Consider the following 22,024-nt stretch of genomic DNA (forward strand, 5'->3'; position numbering starts at 1 on the left):
TATGCAGTGGGTTGAGTTTCTGTGCTATTTGACGTTTGACCCAATTTTCGAAAAACATGCAGTCCATGTGACGTTGATTCGCGCCCTCGACTATTGAATTGACTGCACGAGCGACCTTCCTCCTACAGTTTCTCCTCCCGGTAAAAGAATAAGTGTGGTCAGATTCGTTTGAGTGGCCTTCGTGGCATGCGACAGTAAAAGAGGCGCGGGACAGAGAGAGCGACGGAGAGAGAGAGAGAGAGAGAAAGAACTTTAGAGCTGTCGAAGGGGGAGTTGCACAACACGGATTAATGTAACTCTGTTTACACCTTCTTTATTCCAAAACGTCAGCAAGAAGAGATAATACTCAGCAAAATCAGGTAAAATACTCAAACGTGTTGAATTCATTACTTTTTTAGAACCATTGTCATTGTAGCCAACATAGTTGCAAACTTGAAAACAGTCCAGCACTTGACTTGGTGACAAAAGTTACAAAGTAGCGCGGGACTCGGCTGTCATTTCTGTTGCATATTTTGTTTCGTTCAGGGAGTGTTTACCAGTGTCTCCATGTGTCTCATGCGTTCTGGGGAATTGTCAAAAGAAGTTATAAATCTAGATTTTGCGGGGAATCATTCGTCAAAGAATACTGTAGTTACAGGGTATGGCAGTTTGGCTGCCGTACGGACTGGCAGCGTTGGACAAAAACAAGGTTGGTCAAATTCGACAACAACACTGTAGTTACATATGTTGCGACAGTTTACCACACCAACACTACTAGAGTAAGTACGGAAACGTTGTTTTTTATTCTCAACTCACGCTCAAATTCTATTTTTATAGCTGCTATACATTTAGAATATTCTGACAATGTAAATGTATTTAGTCTAATTAAAAAAATTTAATTGATATGGAAGGCTTTCACAAGAATACAGTGCCTTCAGAAAGTATCCGTTCCCCTTGACTTATTACACATTGTGTTGTGTTACATTCAGTATACAAAATGTATTAAATATATTTTTCCTCTCACCCATATACATACAATGCCCCAAATTGACAAAGTGAAAACAAGGTTTTAGACATTTTTGCTAATTTATTGAGAATGACATACAGAAATATCTAATTTACATAAGTATTCACACCCCGAGTCAATACTTTGTAGAAGCACCTTGCCAGCGATTGCAGCTGTGAGTCTTTCTTGGTAAGTTTTCAAGAGCTTTCAACACCTGAATTGTGCAACATTTACCCATAATTCTTTTGAAAATGATTCAAGCTCTGTCAAATTGGTTGTTGATCATTGCTAGACAACCATTTTCAGGTCTTGTCATAGATTTCAAGTAGATTTAAGTCAAAACTGTAACTCGGCCATTCAGGAGCATTCACTGTCTTCTTGGTAAGGAACTGCAGTGTAGATTTGGCCTTGTGTTTTACTTTATTGTCCTGCTAAAAGGTGAATTGGTGGCAAGTAGACTGAACCAGGTTTTCCTCTGGGATTTTGCCTGTGCATTGCTCCCTTCTGCTTATTTTTTATCCTGAAAAACATTCCAGTTCTTAACAATTACATGCATACCCATAACATGATGCAGCCACCACTATGCTTGAAAATATGGAGAGTGGCACTCAGTAATGTGTTGCATTGGATCTGCCCCAAACATACCACGTTGTATTCAGGAAAAAAAGTTAATTGATTTGCCACATTTTATGCAGTATTGCTTTAGTGCCTTGTTTTCGTTCTGTCACTTAGGTTTGTATAGTGGAGTAACTACAATGTTGTTGATCCATCCTCAGTTTTCTCCTATCACAGCCTCTGTAACAGTTTTAAAGTAATCATTGGCCTCATGGTTAACTCCCTGAGTGGTTTCCTTCCTCTCCAGCTACTGAGTTAGAAAGGACACCTGTATCTTTGTAGTGATTGGGTGTATTGATACACCATCCAAAGTGTAATTAATAACTTCATCATGCTCAAAGGGATATTCAATGTCTGCAATTTTTTTATCCCCCCCCCCCCCCCCCCCCCCCCCCCATCTACCAGTAGTTACCCTTCTTTGTGAGGCATTGGTAAATCTCCCTGGTCTTTGTGGTTTGAATAAAATAAAAAATACAAGTGAAACAACAGCGTTACTGATGTGTAAAATAACAGGTTGTATTACACGTTCTCCTTTTCGACAACCAGAAAATTATAACCAGATGTTAGTCCAGGTTTCGATGTGAGAGATCCATTTGTTTACAGTGAAATCGGAGTATGATGCACGTCATGGCGCTCCTGTTTATTTGTCATTGATGCGGTGGTATAAACGAATATGACGCGTGTTACCAGAGCAGGGGTAATCACTGAAGGGTGGGTATGAGGGTAAAGTGGGTGGTGTTTGGAGGTTGTTAGGATGCGTGGGCATACCAGGCCCAATACCTCGCTAAAATTAGTCACGTGTCATCTGCGTTGCGGGCAGGTGCTAGTGGTGAGTGCTACAACAAGGGTCTAACACCACCAGCATGTGGAAAGCGAACAGCTCTTCTCACCCTTTGGTTTGGAATAGTATTGGCATGACGTGCCAAGATGCAATGCACATTTCAGAGACCTTCATGCAATTCCCATGGGCTGCTACAATACATAGGCATCATGCTTATGAAAAGGCTAGGAGGTAATCAAAGTTCACTGGGAAGTGACCTCTCCTTGTTTTGCACTGATCTGGTGTTGATCCAGAGAACCAAAATGGCTGCTCCAAAAAGTTTTGACATTTGTTGCTATTTGCAGATGCTCATAGGTGGAACTAAAGTCCAAATATGTGTCTTTCTTTCAACTGCCTGAACCACTCTGAGCCTGTGTGAGTACAGAATCCTCTTGTAGGGTCTCTTTCATAGAAAGCAGGCCGTGGACTGATGGCTTTTACAATCTGACGCAACGCAGCTGTCACACAGAACACTACATAAATGCAAAAGGAGTGACCAAGAGGCCCGATATAGACGCTTGTATTTTTAGACCATCTCACCCATACTTTAACTCATTGCTCTTTGGTAATTGGATATCGCCCACTTCCACCCGCCCCACTCACCCGTACGCGTGGTTCGGCCCACTTGGGCCCTGGATGCAGTGAGGGCATGTGTAGGACAGCGTTCTTAAAATGGAACAGGCCATTTCTGGAAGCCACTGTCATTCAAAATGGCACGAAAATACCCCATAGTCACTCGCAGTTATTTTAATAAACTGTAGACTGGGCACTGACAGTGTGCGTGATTGACGAAACTATGGCCTGGAGTCAGAGGTGAAATACCAACGCAACAATTTTGGCAACTGCAAGAGGATGGGAAAAACAAATGTGGCCTCCGTCAAGCAGATCAACAGGGACCCGCGTGTCTGAAGAATCAGGCCAGTTCAGTCGTGACGACGTACCCAAGCCTATTAAAGTCAATATCTGCTTCATCAGTGTTATGAGAGCAACATGTATTTGATAACATCTGTGGTTTGTGGAATATAATTCACACACACAACCACCAAAAGGGAACCTAAGACTGATCCTGGACTGAACTACACTTAGTGATCAAAAGATGTATGGCCTTATTACCAAGTATTGAGCAGGTTGAAATTTATTGTCACGAGTCTTGTCCTGGAGGCAGAAGTGAGCAATTTCCCCTTAGATAGGCCAGCTGCAAAGTCAAAATTGTCTATACTGTAAAAATTAATGGAAACAAAAATTAGCTTTAAGGTTAGGGTTAGGCATTAGAGTTAGCAGTGTGGTTAAGGTTACGAGTTATGGTTAGGGTTAGGTTTAAAATCTGATTTGATGACGGTGGCTGTGTCAGCTAGTGACAACTCTGTCGAGCTGCCTCCAGAACAAGATTCATGACGAAAAACTCTAACATGCAAGTAATTATGTAAATTTGACTTTGGTGTCGTTTGTCTATAAACAACCGTTTAGTCTAGTATTAGCCAGGTTTAAGTATCAAGCTCCTCACCATAAGAATGACCGAAGACCCATTTTTCACTATGTATCACTATGTTGATTGGTGAACCAAGCTCACTTGATGAGTAAACTTGCCTTAAACCTGAAGACTTGCATAAGCCCCCCTGAACTAATGCATAAGCTTTTGCTCATAGGGCCAAAACAGTCACGCATATGAGCTAGGTTCAAACCCCTGTCGGTCAAAACAACACATCATGCTATGCCATGATAGGAAATATTTCCTATGATTTTCAGTACATTTATTCAGAAATATCCGATGGCTAGTAGAGAAAGGGCAGTTTTATTTCCCTCTCTTCCAGTGCAGTTGCCAATAATATCATTAACGTTATCAAATGCACAAGGTGATAATAGTAAGAGAAGGTGAATATATGCGGTTCACAGAGTGACAAGGTCGGGAGGTGGGCTTTAAACTGGATGATGTTGACGGCACATCATCCAGTATAATGGATGAGTGTGGGGATGATGGACCAGTGAAGGATTACTGGAGGGAGAAAGACTAATGTATAGGTATCTTTATGGAGGTATGGACCATAGCTACCTACCTCAGATGGTATTGCTGATTTGATACACATTATCATTATGTGATAAAAGACCTCGTGCTCAATCAACCCAATCTTGCCGGTTCCTTCCAATCTGAAACCTACTTCCTACCATGCAAATTATCACTTCTTCACTGTCACTTCCCCTCTTATATCTGAGTCTGACTGCTCGGAAAATGAGTCTAAATCAACCAAGCATGCTAATTAAAATGTAAGACAAGACAGAAGTTTTGCAAGAAAAACATGCAAAATAAGCTGTTTTTCTCCTCCTCTGTGGTAGAGGGCTGTGCCTCAGCCATTGATATCCGGAGAGTCCCCCGTCTGTTCTCCCCCCTCAGAACTTTCCCAGGCATTCTTGGGAGGCTTGGAGTGTGTGGAGCTACGAGCTGACGGGAGAAGGGGAAACAGCTGCACGGGGCTGGAGCTGACACAATGTCACATATTAGTGTCGTCGCTAGCGCTCTGCGTCTTGCTTAGCTGCTCGCTCCCTTTTGAGCTTTTTTTTCACTGGTGGAGAGATGAAAGGAGAGTTGAAGACGAGCACCGTTTCTGGAAGTCACCTCCTGGAGTCCCCCCTGCTGTCATTGCCATGATTATTTATTTGTTGATGTGTTTCTTTATTTGATCAGTTTAGAAGATTTAAAAGAGAAAGTCCAGGGAAGATATACTGCTGCAGTTGCCTTCTTGGAATTTTATTTCTAAGATGTACAGGAAGATGTACTTTGATACATGATTACTGTGTAATAATTGTAATTTCGAAACATGTCCCAGCCAGAGGGTATCAAAGTAGAACCCAAGACAAACCCTGTGTAAAGGTTGCACAATGCACAACAGCTACATGAGAGCCATAGCCTGCCGAGCTAAAGCCCAAGTCTGAAGCCCAAGTAGCTAATTCCTCAATTGAACACCAAGTAGGGGACCTACTGCCACCACAATGGCCAAGTTAAATACTTAGTAGCACCCCACTACACATGCATCTCTCTCAACATGTGCCCAACATCATGGCACCAGGCCCGGTTGTCATTTGTAACTAATCAACGGTTATTAATGCAGCTGTATTGGTAGTGCAGAGGAGGTTAAGGTCGCTTGCCAGTTGGCACCGGTCTCAGACTCCAGTAAGCGATTACGACTGACTCATCATCAGAGATCGGGAAAGAGAAAGATATAGAGGAAGAGAGAGAATGTAAGTCAAATGCAAAATAATGCTTTTAATGCTCGGAAGGACAGGAAAGACAAGTCTCGGCACACCCATGCTGTTATTGTTTAAGGAGCCATGTGTGATCCATTTTTTTCTTAAGAACTGGATTTGTGACTTACGTTTTCTTCCAACAAACGAGGTTGTTTGTCATTTTAATGTCATAAATAGAAATCTAGTCACATTTTCAGTCCTTATTTCCCAACTGAGTGGAAAAAAAGCAACAGAACAAATGCTCCCTCTGCGGAGGATTGCGAGGAACGAGAAAAGTGAGAAATATCTGCCAAACTGTCAAAAGGTCATGGACTGCTTTCCCCAGCTGAATCTGGCAGGTCGCCCCGTCACCCTGGTGACCACCTCCCATTCGGTGTCAATGACCCAGTCCCAGGGCAAAGCCAAGCAAACTGGATCATTCATGTCGCTCAGGTACCACTAGGGATCCATTGTCCTCTCCGTGCAGGATGGAAGCAGGGAATCCAGGGATCTAGGTCAGGCACAGAACCATTGGCAGCCAGTAGTGGCCCAGTGCTTTTAATTGCCGTAATCCTTACATCTAAGCTAACATATGGAATTGTTTTAAGATGGTCATACCAAGGATCATTTAGCTATTTTATTTTGAATCACAGGCAGGGTTCCCCAACTGGCCGTCCCGTAAACTGGTTTTATTTGGCCCCCCAAGTTTTCTGAATAAAAATAAAAACATTTATATACTTTTGTATTTTTTTCATTGTTGGACATAAAAGACTGTAAAAACACCAGGAAATCAGATCCAATGACTCTAGCTATCAAACTATAGGCTCCTCACTACGAGACTAAGCCAATTTGCAAATGCTAAAATCAATATCTATATATTTTTTTATTAATTCATTTAAGAAATCTATTCCCATGTATTCCCATGCATAATAGAGACAAGTGATCGTATACAAATGTAAACAAGGTTTGAAATGATTGTTTTAGTCAAACATTATATCTGTTTGGGCTTCTTATTCGTAATTATGTTCCGGCACTAAGACCATCCTGTCAAGAAAGAATTGGTCCACAGCTGAATCTAGTTGATGATCCCTGCCTTAAGGTATCAAAAAATATATATAAACAAATAATTTTATTAAACATTGAATTTGGCCTTACTGCTATTAGCCCATAGAAACGCAACGATTAACAGTGTCATACATGGATAAATAGATAGTAAAACAAATATATCCATAGGACATTTGTTCTGAAGTGTCTGTCTTATATCTGAGAGATACAAGAAAGATCAGGAACCAATTTTTTAAATATTTTTTTACATGTATTTATTTTAGGCACTAAACAATCTACATATATACAGTGCATTTGGAAAGTATTTAGACCCCTTGACTATTTCCACATTTTGTTACGTTACAGCCTTATTCTAAAATTGATTAAATAGTTTTTCCCCCTCATCAATCTACACATAAAACCTCATAATGACAAAGCAAAAACTGTTTTATAGAAATCTTTCAACAACAAAAAACATATATGGTCGGAAGTTTACATGCACAAAGGTTGGAGTCATTGAAACTCGTTTTTCAACCACTCCACAAATTTCTTGTTAACAAACTATACGTTTGGCAAGTCGGTTAGGACATATAATTTGTGCATGACACAAGTAATTTTTCCAACAATTGTTTACAGACAGATTAATTCACTTATAATTCACTTAATCACAATTCCAGTGGGTCAGAAGTTTACATACGCTACATTGATTGTGCCTTTAAACAGCTTGGAAAATTCTACAAAATGATGTCATGACTTTAGAAGGTTCTGATAGGCTAATTTACATAATTTGAGTCAATTGGAGCTGTACCTGTTGATGAATTTCAAGGCCTACCTTCAAACTCAGTGCCTCTTTGCTTGACATCATGGGGAAATCAAAATATATATATTTTTTTGTAGAACTCCATAAGTCTGGTTCATCCTTGGGAGCAATTTCCAAACGCCTGAAGGTACCACGTTCATCTGTACAAACAATAGTACGCAAGTATAAACACCATGGGACCACGCAGCCGTCATACCGCTCAGGAAGGAGACGCGTTCTGTCTCCTAGAGATGAACGTACTTTGGTGCGAAAAGTGCAAATCAATCCCAGAACAACAGCAAAGGACCTTGTGAAGATGCTGGACGAAACAGGTACAAAAGTATCTATATCCACAGTAAAACACGTCCTATATCGACATAACCTGAAAGGCCGCTCGGCAAGGAAGAAGCCAGTGCTCCAAAACCGCCATAAAAAAGACAGACTACTGTTTGCAACTGCACATGGGGACAAAGATCGTACTTTTTAGAGAAATGTCCTCTGGTCTGATGAAACAAAAATAGAACTGTTTAGCCATAATGACCATTGTTATGTTTGGAGGAGAAAGGGGGAGGCTTGCAAGCTGAAGAACACCATCCCAACCGTGAAGCACGGGGGTGGCGGCATCATGTTGTGGGGGTCCTTTGCTGCAGCAGGGACTGGTGCACTTCACAAAATAGATGGCATCATGAGGGAGGAAAATTATGTGGATATATTGAAGCAACATCTCAAGACATCAGTCAGGAAGTTAAAGCTTGGTCGCAAATGGGTCTTCCAAATGGACAATGACCCCAAGCATACTTCCAAAGTTGTGGCAAAATGGCTTAAGAACAACAAGGTCAAGGTATTGGAGTGGCCATCACAAAGCCCTGACCTCAATCTCCCATAGAATATTTGTGGGCAGAACTGAAAAAGCATGTGCGAGCAAGGAGGCCTACAAACCTGACTCAGTTACACCAGCTCTGTCAGGAGGAATGGGACAAAATTCACCCAACTTATTGTGGGAAGCTTGTTGAAGGCTACCCGAAATGTTTGACCCAAGTTAACTAATTGAGTGTATGTAAACTTCTGACCCACTGGGAATGTGATGAAAGAAATAAAACCTGAAATAAATCATTCTATTATTCTGACATTTCACATTCTTAAAATAAAGTGGTAATCCTAACTGACCTAAAACAGGGAATTTTTACGGGGACTAAATGTCAGGAGTTGTGAAAAACGGAGTTTAAATGTATTTGGCTAAGGTGTATGTAAACTTCTGACTTCAACTGTATATATAAACTCAGCAAATAAAGAAACGTCCCTTTTTCAGGGCCTTGTCTTTCAAAGATATTTCGTAAAAATCCAAATATCTTCACAGATCTTCATTGTAAAGGGTTTAAACACTGTTTCCCATGCTTGTTCAATGAACCATAAACAATTAATGATCATGCACCTGTGGAACGGTCGTTAAGACACTAACAGCTTACAGACGGTAGGCAATTAAGGTCACAGTTTTGAAAACTTAGGACACTAAAGAGGCCTTTCTACTGACTCTGAAAATACCAAAGAGAGATGCCCAGTGTCCCTGCTCATCTGCGTGAATGTACCTTAGGCATGCTGCAAGGAGGCATGAGGACTGCAGATGTGGCCAGGGCAATAAATTGTAATGTCCGTACTGTGAGACGCCTAAGACAGCGCTAGAGGGAGACAGGACGGACAGCTGATCGTGCTCGCAGTGGCAGACCACATGTAACAACACCTGCACAGGATCAGACTGGACTGAAGCTTGTAGGCCTGCTGTAAGGCAGGTCCTCACCAGACATCACCAGCAACAACGTCGCCTATGGGCACAAACCCACCGTTGCTGGACCAGACAGGACTGGCAGAAGGTGCTCTTCACTGACGAGTTGTGGTTTTGTCTCACCAGGGGTGATGGTCGGATTCGCGTTTATCGTCGAAGGTATGAGCGTTACACCGAGGCCTGTACTCTGGAGCGGGATCGATTTGGAGGTGGCGGGTCCATCATGGTCTAAGGCGGTGTGTCACATCATCATCGGATTGAGCTTGTTGTCATTGCAGGCAATCTCAATGCTGTGCGTTACAGGGAGGACATCCTCCTCCCTCATGTGGTACCCTTCCTGCAGGCTCATCCTGACATGACCCTCCAGCATGACAATGCCACCAGCCATACTGCTCGTTCTGTGCGTGATTTCCTGCAAGACAGGAATGTCAGTGTTCTGCCATGGCCAGCGAAGAGCCCGGATCTCAATCCCATTGAGCATGTCTGGGACCTGTTGGATCGGAGTGTGAGGGCTAGGGCCATTCCCCCCAGAAATGTCTGCAGGTGCCTTGGTGGAAGAGTGGGGTAACATCTCACAGCAAGAACTGGCAAATCTGGTGCAGTCCCTGAGGAGGAGATGCACTGCAGTACTTAATGTAGCTGAAGGCCACACCAGATACTGACTGTTACTACTGTTACCCCCTTTGTTCAGGGACACATTATTCAATTTCTGTTAGTCACATGTCTGTGGAACTTTTTCAGTTTATGTCTCAGTTGTTGATTATTTTCATGTTCATACAAATATTTACAGATGTTAAGTTTGCTGAAAATAAACGCAGTTGACACTGAGAGGACATTTATTTTTTTGCTGAGTTTTTATATTGTCTGAGGTACTGAGTGCTTTGGAGCAGGTTTTCATCAAAGATCTCTCTGTACTAGTTTCCCAGTACCTGCCGCTGAAAAACATCCCCACAGCATGATGCTGCCACCATCGTGCTTCACCGTAGGGTTGGTGCCAGGTTTCCTCCATACCTGACGCTTGGCATTCACGCCAAAGAATTCAAACTTGGTTTCATCAGACCAGAGAATCTTGTTTCTCATGGTCTGAGAGTCCTTTAGGTGCCTTTTTGGAAAATGAAGCGAGCTGTCATGTGCCTTTTACTGAGGAGTGGCTTCCGTCTGACCACTCTACCATAAAGGCCTGATTGCTGTAGTGCTGCAGAGATGGTTGTCCTTCTGGAAGGTTCTCCCATCTCCACAGACGAACTCTGTAGCTCCTTCAAGAGTGACCATTGGGTTCTTGGTCACGTCCCTGACCAAGGCCCTTCTCTCCCGATTGCTCAGTTTGGCCTGGCGGACAGCTCTTGGAAGAGTCTTGGTGGTTCCAAACTTCTTCCATTTAAGAATGATGGAGGCCACTGTGTTCTTGGGGACTTTAAATGCTGCAGATCTGTGCCTTGACACAATCCTGTCTCGGAGCTCTACGGACAATTCGTTCGACCTCATGGCTTGGTTTTTGCTCTGACATGCACTGTCAACTGTGGGACCTTATATAGACAGGTGTGTGCCTTTCCAAATCATGTCCAATCAATTGAATTTACCACAGGTGGACTCCAATCAAGTTGTAGAAACATCTCAAGGATGATCAATGGAAACAGGATGCACCTGAGCTGAATTTTGAGTCTCACAGCAAAGGGTCTGAATACTTATGTAAATAAGGTATTTATTAGAAAAAAATATATATACATTTGCAAAAATGTATAAAAAGCTGTTTTCGCTTTGTCATTATGGGGCATTGTGTGTAGATTGATGAGGGAAAAAATTATTTGAAAACATTTTAGAATATGATTGTAACATATCAAAATGTGGAAAAAGGGAAGTAGTCTGAATACTTCCCGAATGCATTATACTTCCATTCACTTTTTAAACTGGCACCTGGCTACCTTCAGACTGGTATTGTGAGGCTTTTGTGTGTCCTAGAGCAAAACAACCAACGTGTACGTGTTCGTGAGTGGCCCACCCTTCCTGTTCGGACGCTACAGACAAAAGTTGGCAGATCGTCTGTACCGACTTTAGTCAAGTCCCGTGATGCTTGTGGGGGTTGAAGAGCAAAACTGAAAACACCATTGTGTTCGTGAGAGTCTCACCTTTCCATGGAGTTTGTTTTTCTAGGCCAAACCGTTCGGACGCTACAGACGTTTTCGTGAGTATACCGATTTTCAGGATGTCTCATGGTCTGACAAACACCTCTCTAGCTCTGCCACCTTTCAACTCAGATGCGGAAGGCTTATTTCGGCAGATGCGATTGATTGAGATGCAGCCAATGCAAAAAAACAGATATCTCTAGTTTAAACTGACTGATTCTTTATTATTATGCTAATTAGATTTCCATGGGGGCGCGGACATCGACTCTAGGGGGTTAATCAGAGGTGGGTGGGGGACAGGGGCGAGGGCGGAACGTGGTTTACAGGGACCGTCCCCATTAATGCGTAACCCCTATCTATTAGATGTAGGAGCTGTCATTCATTTTGCTCCTCCCTCACCCAGCCGTCACGGTGTGGTGAAATGGAGAGGTGGAGGGGGGGTGTACTGTATCTACTATGATTGAGTGTCTAATTAGGCTTGGTGGTTTAAATGTGTTTGTCTGTTTGTGTGATTGGGTCATGTATCAATCACTGCATGTGGGTGTTGCGGTTTTGTATGACTCGGTGTGTATGACTTGAGTGTATGTCAGAAGTAGCCTTGAATGCAGTACTGTTGTACAGAGGAGTGACTTGTCTGTCTGCCTGTCTTGTCTGCCTGTCTGCCACTGGTCTTGGAAGCTTTTACATGGACAGCCTTTACTGTGGTGCTGTCGTTGATGTTAGGGTGTGTGTCTGTGGGGGGCTCCATTTGTGGTTGAGGCCCTGTCACGAAAAGGAGAGGAGTGGAGTGAAAGCAGGCCGCATCCTCATTGACGTTCAGAGGGAGAAGCAGCTGTGGTCCTTTGATCTGCCTAAAGAGGTTCTGGTCTTTACCATGACACTGTAAACAAGTCTTAAAGAGCAGAAACAGAGCAGCTTTTAGCCAGCCCACTGTTTGGGAATGGAGCAACTTTTAACCAGCCCACTGTTTGGGAACGGAGCAGCTTTTAGTCCGCCCACTGTTTGGGAACAGAGCAGCTTTTAACTAGCCCACTGTTTAGGAACAGAGCATGCTTCATTATACAGTGGACTTTCCGGTAAATTTCCGGAATTTTCCATGGGAAGTTAAACCCGGGAATTTTAGGAATTTTGCTTAAATTCATCAAAAAAGTTAGCTTATAACAGTGAACCTTTTTTGTGGGATACACATAAGGCAATTCTAGATCTTGTGGCATATTTTGGTTAAACTATCCCCAATTCAATGGAATTGCAACCCTCTGCATGCACAGTGCATTCTTCCATCACATGTGCAGTGCACTCTTCCATCACATGTACAGCTGATCCTCAAGATCTTGCACACTAATGAGATGCTATTGAGCCCACACTACTGCACTGTCTGAGCTAAGGACTACATGCTTTCTGGTAAGTTTTGATTACAATACTGGGTGGGGTGAATATATTTCATATGACATACATTATTTTTTTGTTAACTAGTAAATAGTAGCCTACAGCAAAGTGTGTTTAAATCATTTCTAACTTGTTAACAATTTCTGCTAGTTAGTTTTTGCTACCATGTGGGTTTTAGCTTGCTTGAGCCTGCTAACAGAGGAGTGTTAATTCACCTGTTTCCATACATGCTTCATTTTAAAAACATTTATCTTACAAAGGAGTTGTTTAATCTAAATGCATAACTATTTATCTGTACATGGAATTGCATTTGGTGTTTAAAAAACATTTTTTTCCTAATCTTTACAGGAAAATTCCACGGGCACTATCTGATGTGTGGAGACATTTCAATGCTGTTAATGCAAAAAGGAAAAGCTGTGTACATTTGCAAATACTGTGCGAAATCATATGTGAAGAATGCAACAAAGATGCAGAATCATCTGGCCAAGTGCATAAAGTTCCCTCAGTGCTCACAACAAGCAACCTCTGACAAAAGTCCCTCAACTTCTATTCGACACCTTATCGATAGCAACAGCTCATGGTCCTCCTGGAATCAGAAGTTGTTTTGACTCAATGGAGGAACGTAGTCAGAGAAATGCTGATGAATGTCTTGCTCGAGCTGTGTATGCAACTGGTTCACTTCTGATGCTCACAGGCAATGTGTATTGGAAGAGATTTCTGAATGTTCTTCGCCCAGCATACACCCCTCCAACCAGACGTGCTTTATCTCCTAATTTTCTGGATGCAGAGTTCAACAGAGTTCAAGTGAAGGACAATCAAATCATAGAGAAACCAGACTGCATTGCAATCATCTCTGATGGGTGGTCAAATGTTCGTGGGCAATGAATAATTAACTGCATCATCTCCACCCCTCAACCAGTATTCTACAAGGGACAACAGACACACCGGTCTCCACATTGCAGATGAGCTGAAGGCAGTCATCAATGACCTTGGACCACAGAAGGTATTTGCACTGGTGACAGACAATGCTGCGAACATGAAGGCTCCTTGGTCTAAAGTGGAGGAGTCCTACCCTCACATCACACCCATTGGCTGTGCTGCTCATACATTGAATCTGCTCCTCAAGGACATCATGGCACTGAAAACAATGGAACACTCTACAAGAGAGCCAAGGAAATGGTTAGGTATGTGAAGGGCCATCAAGTTATAGCAGCAATCTACCTCACCAAGCAAAGTGAGAAGAATAAGAGCATCACGTTGAAGCTGCCCAGCAACACCCGTTGGGGTGGAGTTGTCATCATGTTTGACAGTCTCCTGGAGGGGAAGGATTCTCCAAGAAATGGCCATATCACAGTCTGCCGATATGGACAGCCCCATCAAGAGGATCCTCCTGGATGATGTAATTTGGGAGAGAGTGGTAAGCAGCCTGAAAACCTATAGCAGTAGCCATTGCATGGATTGAGGGAGACAATGCCATCCTGCCCACTTCACTGCTGCTCCAAGCAGATGAAACTGCACTTCTGAAATACATCAAAAAGTGTGAAGACTTCTGCCTGAAGCCCATACACGCTGCAGTGTACATCTTAGACCCCAAGTATGCTGGCAAGAGCATCCTGTCTGGTGCAGAGATCAACAAGGCCTATGGTGTCATCACTACCGTGTCTCGCCACCTTGGCCTGGATAGGGGCAAGGTTCTTGGCAGTCTGGTAAAGTACACTTCCAAACAAGAGCTTTGGGATGGAGATGCAATATGGCAGTCGTGGCAACATATCTCATCAGCCACCTGGTGGAAGGGACTTTGTGAATCTAAGGCTCTTTCTCCTGTTGCCTCCATCATCCTCCAAATCCCACCAACATCAGCCGCCTCAGAACGCAACTGGTCCTTGTTTGGGAACACACATACCAAAGGCTTACCAATACAAGCGTTGAAAGGTTGGTGGCCATCCGGGCAAATTTGAGTCTTTTTGAGCCTGACAACGAGCCATCCTCAACAAGGTTGGAAAGTGACAGTGAAGATGAGGCGTCAGAGTGGACATTGAGGAGGTCCAGGGAGAAGACATGTAGGCCTGAGAAGAAGACAACCAAAGCTTTAGTTTCTAGACTATCATTTTAAAGATGTACAGTTGAAGTCGAAAGTTTACATACACTGAGGTTGGAGTCATTAAAACACGTTTTTCAACCACTCCACAAATTTCTTGTTAACAAACTATAGTTTTGGCAAGTCGGTTAGGACATCTACTTTGTGCATGACACAAGTAATTTTTCCAACAATTGTTTACAGACAGATTATTTCACTTATAACTCACTGTATCACAATTCCAGTGGGTCAGAAGTTTACATACACTAAGTTGACTGTGCCTTTTAACATCTTGGAAAATTCCAGAAAATGATGTAATGGCTTTAGAAGGTTCTGATAGGCTCATTGACATAATTTGAGTCAATTGGAGGTGTACCTGTGGATGTATTTCAAAGCCTACCTTCAAACTCAGTGCCTCTTTGCTTGACATCATAGGAAAATCAAAAGAAATCAGCCAAGACCTCAGAAAAATAATTGTATACCTCCACAAGTCTGGTTCATCCTTGGGAGCAATTTCCAAACGCCTGAAGGTGCCACGTTAATCTGTACAAACAATAGTATGCAAGTATGAACACCATGGGACCACGCAGCTGTCATACCACTCAGGAAGGAGACGAGTTCTGTCTCCTAGAGATGAACGTACTTTGGTGCCAAAAGTGCGAATCAATCCCAGAACAACAGCAAAGGACCTTGTGAAGATGCTGGAGGAAACAGGTACAAAAGTATCTATATCCACAGTAAAACACGTCCTATATCGACATAACCTGAAAGGCCACTCAGCAAGGAAGAAGCCAGTGCTCCAAAACCGCCATAAAAAGGACAGACTACGATTTGCAACTGCACATGGGGACAAAGATCAAACTTTTTGTAGAAATGTCCTCTGGTCTGATAAAACAAAAATAGAACTGTTTGGCCATAATGACCATCGTTATGTTTGGAGGAGAAAGGGGGAGGCTTGCAAGCCGAAGAACACCATCCCAAACATGAAGCATGGGGGTGGCGGCATCATGTTGTGGGAGTGCTTTGCTGCAGGAGGGACTGGTGCACTTCACAAAATAGATGGCATCATGAGGGAGGAAAATTATGTGGATATATTGAAGCAACATCTCAAGACATCAGTCAGGAAGTTAAAGCTTGGTCGCAAATGGGTCTTCCAAGTGAACAATGACCCCAAGCATACTTCCAAAGTTGTGGCAAAATGGCTTAAGGAGTCAAGGTATTGGAGTGGCCATCACAAAGCTCTGACCTCAATCCCATAGAAAATGTGTAGGCAGAACTGAAAAAGTGTGCGCAAGGAGGCCTACAAACCTGACTCAGTTACACCAGCTCTGTCAGGAGGAATGGGCTAAAATTCACCCAACTTATTGTGGGAAGCTTGTTGAAGGCTACCCGAAACGTTTGACCCAAGTTTAAACAATTTAAAGGCAATGCTACCAAATACTAATTGTGTGTATGTAAACTTCTGACTCACTGGGAATGTGATGAAAGAAATAAAAGCTGAAATAAATAATTCTCTCTGCTATTATTCTCACATTTCACATTAAAATAAAGTGGTTGTCACGGCCTGACCTTAGTTCCTTTTTTATGTCTCTATTTTGGTTTGGTCAGGGCGTGAGTTGGGGTGGGCATTCTAGTTTTTCCCCCTATGTTTTGGCCTGGTATGGTTCCCGAAGAGAGGCAGCTGTCTATCGTTGTCTCTGATTGAGAACCATACTTAGGTAGCCTTTTCCCACCTGGTGTTTGTGGGTAGTTGTTTTCTGTTTAGTGTTTTTCACCTTTCAGGACTGTTTCGGTTATTCCCTTTGTTATTTTTGTATTTAGTGTTCAGTGTCAATAAAGAAACATGAACACGTACGACGCTGTGCTTTGGTCCTCACCTTCTTCCCAGGACGATCGTTACAGTGGTGATACTAACTGACCTAAGACAGGGAATTTTTACTAGGATTAAATGTCAGGAATTGTGAAAATCTGAGTTTAAATGTATTTGGCTAAGGTGTATGTAAACTTCTGACTTCAACTGTATGTTGAAAACGTTTTTGGAAGGTGCGATTGATCATTGTGGATCGTTCAATATTCCCTTTCTTTTGTTGTTCAGTGAAATCATCCCATGTGAAGAGTCAACTCATTTAATTAAAGTTCAATTCGTAACTAAATCGTTTTTTATATTTCTATTGTAAGGATTTAATCATTTGCAATTATGTCTACTTATTATAAGGTAAAAGTTGTATGTTTCTGTCTCTATGTGATATGGTAAATATATCCAATGCAAAAAACATCTACATTTAAATGCAATTAATATTTATTTGCATATATTTCCGTTAATTCCCATATATTCCCGTTAATTCCCACGGAAAGTTTCCACCTCTGAATATTCCCCAAAATGTTCAACCCTATTGTCTAATACTCATGTTTGTCTGTGTTTGTGTGTTGGAGTATGTATAGCTCGCATGTGGTGTGTTTCTGTTTGCTCACTGTTACTTGTGGTTGCTTCACGTGATGTATTGTTGTCTCTATCTTTTTACCCTTTGTGCTGTTGTCTGTGCCTAACAATGTTTGTAACATGTTTGGGCTGCTACCGTGTTGTTGTCATGTTGTGTTGCTACCATGCTGTGTTGTCATGTGTTGCTACCATGCTATGTTGTCATGTGTTGCTGCCATGATGTGTTGTTGTCTTAGCCCTCTCTTTATTTAGTGTTGTGTTGTCTCTCTTCTCGTGATGTGTGTTTTGTCCTACATTTAAAAAAAATGTATTGCATAGCCTACAGTCGGAAGGGCCTGCAATTTGGGCAGAGTGCGTGGCAAATACCAAATACATGATTTTTGAGTTGCGACTGTCAGTGAAAAGCAAAGAGACCCAGCCAGGCATATCGTAATATTTAAAAATGCAATTGCAGAAAAACAGTTTGTAAAACAAATGTCTATTGCTGTAAAGAGAAGACACTGAAAATACTCTAATCTGTCTTTTAGTTATCAAAATTCTCAACTTCATTGAGCGGAGAACATCAGCCATATGCCTGGTGAGTGTGCATGTTCACTGTCTTTATCATTGGGTCAATACCACTTTTGTTTGTTTTAGGAAAATAATTTCCTCCTCCAGGTTAGATTGACGTCATATTGTGTTTGTGTATCCCCTTTTCATAGGCCTTATAAATGGATCAGACGTAGTTTTTATTGATCTGTTTGTCAGTGTCAGCAGAGTAGGCTACCCTGACATTTCTGTTGTATTAAAACAGATTCTGCTAATGTCTCCAGTCATATAAAGTGTAGTAGAATTGCATGAATGTGTTTTTTAAAAGGCTTATTTTCCTGTGAAAAGAAAGGTCTACTCTAAGTGGTGTGTGACACACTGAATCCTGCCTACTTGCCCATGGCAAATGGGATGCACACTTCAATTACCAGTTGAGAAATAAAAATAGTAGCTCTTTATAATCGTGGCCATTGTTTTTTGTTTTTTTCTTCACACGATTGCCTTTAGAATTGTTGCACAATGATTGGGCTTATTAAAGCAATAATGGTCTGGGGCTGTTTTTCATGGTTTGGGCTAGGCCTAATGCTGCAGCATACAATGTCATTCTAGACGGTTCTGTGCTTCCAAAATTGTGGCAACAGTTTGGGGAAGGCTCTTTCCTGTTTCAGCATGACAATGACCCTATGCACAAAGCAAGGTCCATACAGAAATGGTTTGTCGAGATCGGTGTGGAAGAACTTGACTGGCCTGCACAGAGCCCTGACCTCAATCCCATCCATCACCTTTGGGATTAATTGGAACACTGACTGCGAGCCAGGCCTAATCGCCCCAACATCAGTGCCCGACCTCGCTAATGCTCTTGTGGCTGAATGGAATCAAGTCCCCAAAGCAATGTTCCAGTCTAGTGGAAAGCCTTCCCAGAAGAGTGGAGGCTGTTATAGCTGGAAAGGGGGGACCAACTCCATGCCCATGATTTTGGAATGAGATGTTTGACGAGCAGGTGTCCACATACTTTTGATCATGTAATGAAGGAATCCTCTGATTCCTTCAGAGTCAGTAATCACTAGAGGGAGAGAGAGAGAGAGTTCCAGAAACGTGGGGGAAATCCTGAGCTTTAGGGTCCACAGTCAACACTGCAAGCTTCTCTTTACTCTCTGCATTAGTATGGCAAGCTCTTAGAGCCTGGCAGAGTATTTTGATCAACAACTGTTGATTGAAACTGTTGTTGATCAGACCTTAAGTGGTTGACAGCATTTTGCTTTGAAAAACTGTAGCTACTGTTGTTTTGTTGCAGGGCAATTCCATGGTAACAGAATTATAAGGAGTGAAAAATCAGTCTCAGCATAATTCCGTTATCGTGGAATTGCCCTGCAGTTTACGGTTTGAGTTTAATTAATTCTGTAGGTATTTTAATTATAGACTGATTTCAAATATTTTCTATCTGCATGAGGAATTTCCATCTGGACCCACTCAGAAGACGTCAATGCAACTACACGCTTAGACTTGGATTATACTGAGATGTAAATGCGAACATAGATTCAAATTCCATACTGCAGGATAGCATTCTTTAATCCTGGTCACAGAATACCCAAGACCGAATTGCAAGAAAACACAAAAGAAAATACAGTGTTGATGTTGCTAAGCAACTCCATGCCCACTGCTGCTGTAGTTTATAACAGTATGCTGCTGACTAAATTCCAAGCGGCTACAGTGCAGGGAAGGGAAGGATCCAAACCTGGCTTTCTGTCTCATTGTCAAATGTCCGGGGTGCACGCCACCACTCCCTCATCTGAGGATCATGTGCTAGTCAGCCCAAAACTTGACTCGAGTTCAATTGGAGGTAGAGAGGGAGAGAGAGACAGGGAGAGGGAGACCAGGAAGAGAGAGAGAAAGAAAAAAAGAGATCCCGTCTTCCTTCTCCTCTCTTACCCTCGGCTTGTCTGTCTGAGTTTAGATCTGCTATCTGCCAGAGGGATTTCAGGCACTAGTCAGACCGAGGCAGACTTGAACAATATCCATGTTGAAATGTTTGCTGGTAAATGGTGGCTGTGTGAGTCATTGGAGAGCACAGGATTATGTGTGTGTGTGTGTGCGTGTGTGTGTGTGCGTGTGTGTGTGGGTTGTGTATGTTGGTGCAGGTGTGCGTGTGTGTAATATTTACACTGTGTGTGTGTGCGCACGTGTTCATACAGTACCGCTTCGGTTTGTGCGCTTTTGGGTGTATCAATGGTTTTGAGGAACGACGGATTAGGCTTGCTCCACTTGGCAAAGAAACTTTTAAAGGAATTGCAGCAACAAAAAATAGAAGAAAACCATGGTAGAACTAAAAGTAGTAACCGCATGAGATAGAACCCAAAAATAGAATAAGGCCTCCGATTCACTGCATCACCTTTCCTTGTTTGTCTCGAGATCAAACCAAACACTAGCATGTTCGTACAAGTCGAACAGTACTTAGAGCCCCACAAAAAAAGACTGTCTGTAAATCTCAAGAAAAAGGTAGCAGAGTTGCCTTTACCTAGGATGGATAGGTTTTACATCCGTGCATGGCAAACTACAGTGTTTCTGGCAGACAGGCAGGTTGTGAGCACATACTCATTTCAACATCTAGCTACTATCTGTCTCTCTACCTACAATCCCGCAGCTTTTTTCATGTCGACGAGCAAGTAGACTTGTGGCAAATGGGGTTGTACTGTCAAAAGGTCAAAACCCCCAAAATGTCTATCTACCCACAAATCTCTTTAATCCAATGAGTACCACATTGCAGCCTTTTCCATGTAGGAGGAACAGGAAGACTTGACCCAGATGCTATGTGGGAAGGGTTAGCTCACATTCTGAGAGTAGCGAAGGTAGTATGGGCCTAGCGGTAAACTGATACAAACAGCTGCATTCCTTAATAAACTACTCCACGCCCCCTTTTCACCCAATCCAAGAGGGCCCCCTGCATTCAAACTCAGCTTGGATCTATTATCAGACCACCGGGTTTGCTCTTTTCTCTCTTATTAGCGGCCATTTTATTTGAGGGACCTATCTACATCTGCTGGGAGATGACGCGGCATTAACGGACAGCCGGAAGGGTGTGTGGTGATGGAGATGGTGGTGGGGTGAGGTTGTAAAAAAACGCAGAAAACTATCCCTTAGCAGGGTTGAGCCATAACCCTTGATCCCCTAGCAGCACTGTACTATAGGTGTTAGCGAGATATTGTACAGACCCAGTCAATTCCCATTAATTAATAGCCCAGCATAGCTTCTGTCCATTAACTCACCACCCTGATAAGATTATAGTCATAGCCTGCCAATCCAGGTTAGCAAGCGCTAACGAACTAGCCTAGCATTGTTGTCAAAGAGTGAATAACTTTCACATAGGGAAATGGGTAAGATTTTTTTTGTGAAAAACACATTTCCTAACTTATCAGGACCCCAATGTCCTGACAGGGTTGGAAAACAATAACTTTTTTTGTGTCCAGAATTTGTTCAAAAGCTATTTTAAGCTTAAGGTTTAGGGTTAAGGTCAGGGTTAGGTTAATGGGTAGGGTTAGGGAAAATAGGATTTTTAATTGTAAAAAAATATGTACTCCCCCAAAAGTCATGAAATGTCATAAGAATAAAGCTTGTTCTCCCAGCAGTCCTGTACACAGTACTCTGATGTTGTAAACTGTGCTAAGTTAGTAAGTGCAGGTTGTGTGGTGTTAGAGTATTGGGTTGACACTTGACAGTGAGGAACTTTTGAACTGATATTGACGTCAGTCACTGGTGTGCGTTAGTGAAGAGGGAGAGTTTGGTTAGAGCCACAAGTAAGAGCTTAATCATTTCTCTAATCTGAGGTCACCTCGTGAGGTTTGGATTTCCGCGTACATCACGTTGACGAATTCCACTAATTTTGAAAGGAAACGCTGAAGAAAAGGTGAGCTGAGGCTAAAGAAAAAAGGTCAGGTGAACACGCTATTGGACTCTTTGTGAAGACTTTTTCACGTATACTTTACAAGTCTACAAAAAAAAAGCAGTAGTGAAGAGAAGCATTGATGTGTTGATGAGAATTCTATGCGATTGATATACCCTGGTCTAAACGATACCTTACTTTTGAAGAGTTTTACTTGTGAAACTAATTTGTATGCAGTTCTATTCCCCTTGTATATTGCAATAGAAGACACACTGGATAAGAATGTGGGTTGTAAAATGACTCAAATATGAATGTTTGTTTTTTAGGCCAA

The 22,024-nt window shown here is 42.3% G+C and overlaps 1 protein-coding gene across 3 annotated transcripts in view; it reads left to right on the top strand.

The window, feature by feature from the left end:
- Window positions 1-78: 78 nt before the first annotated feature.
- The window catches only part of nek6 (NIMA-related kinase 6), a 78,692-nt gene continuing 56,746 nt past the window's right edge, over window positions 79-22,024 (top strand). Inside the window, exons 1-2 of one of the 3 annotated variants that reach the window (XM_038970026.1) lie at window positions 79-359; window positions 17,816-17,865. The gene's annotated coding sequence lies outside the window, so the exon portion shown is untranslated. Of the gene's footprint in view, window positions 360-17,815; window positions 17,866-21,646; window positions 21,718-22,024 lie in introns of those variants that run through there. The other 2 variants (XM_038970025.1, XM_038970027.1) reach the window with 2 other exon arrangements.

This window comes from Salvelinus namaycush, chromosome 31 (assembly GCF_016432855.1).
Source record: "Salvelinus namaycush isolate Seneca chromosome 31, SaNama_1.0, whole genome shotgun sequence".
Lineage (NCBI taxonomy): Eukaryota > Metazoa > Chordata > Actinopteri > Salmoniformes > Salmonidae > Salvelinus > Salvelinus namaycush.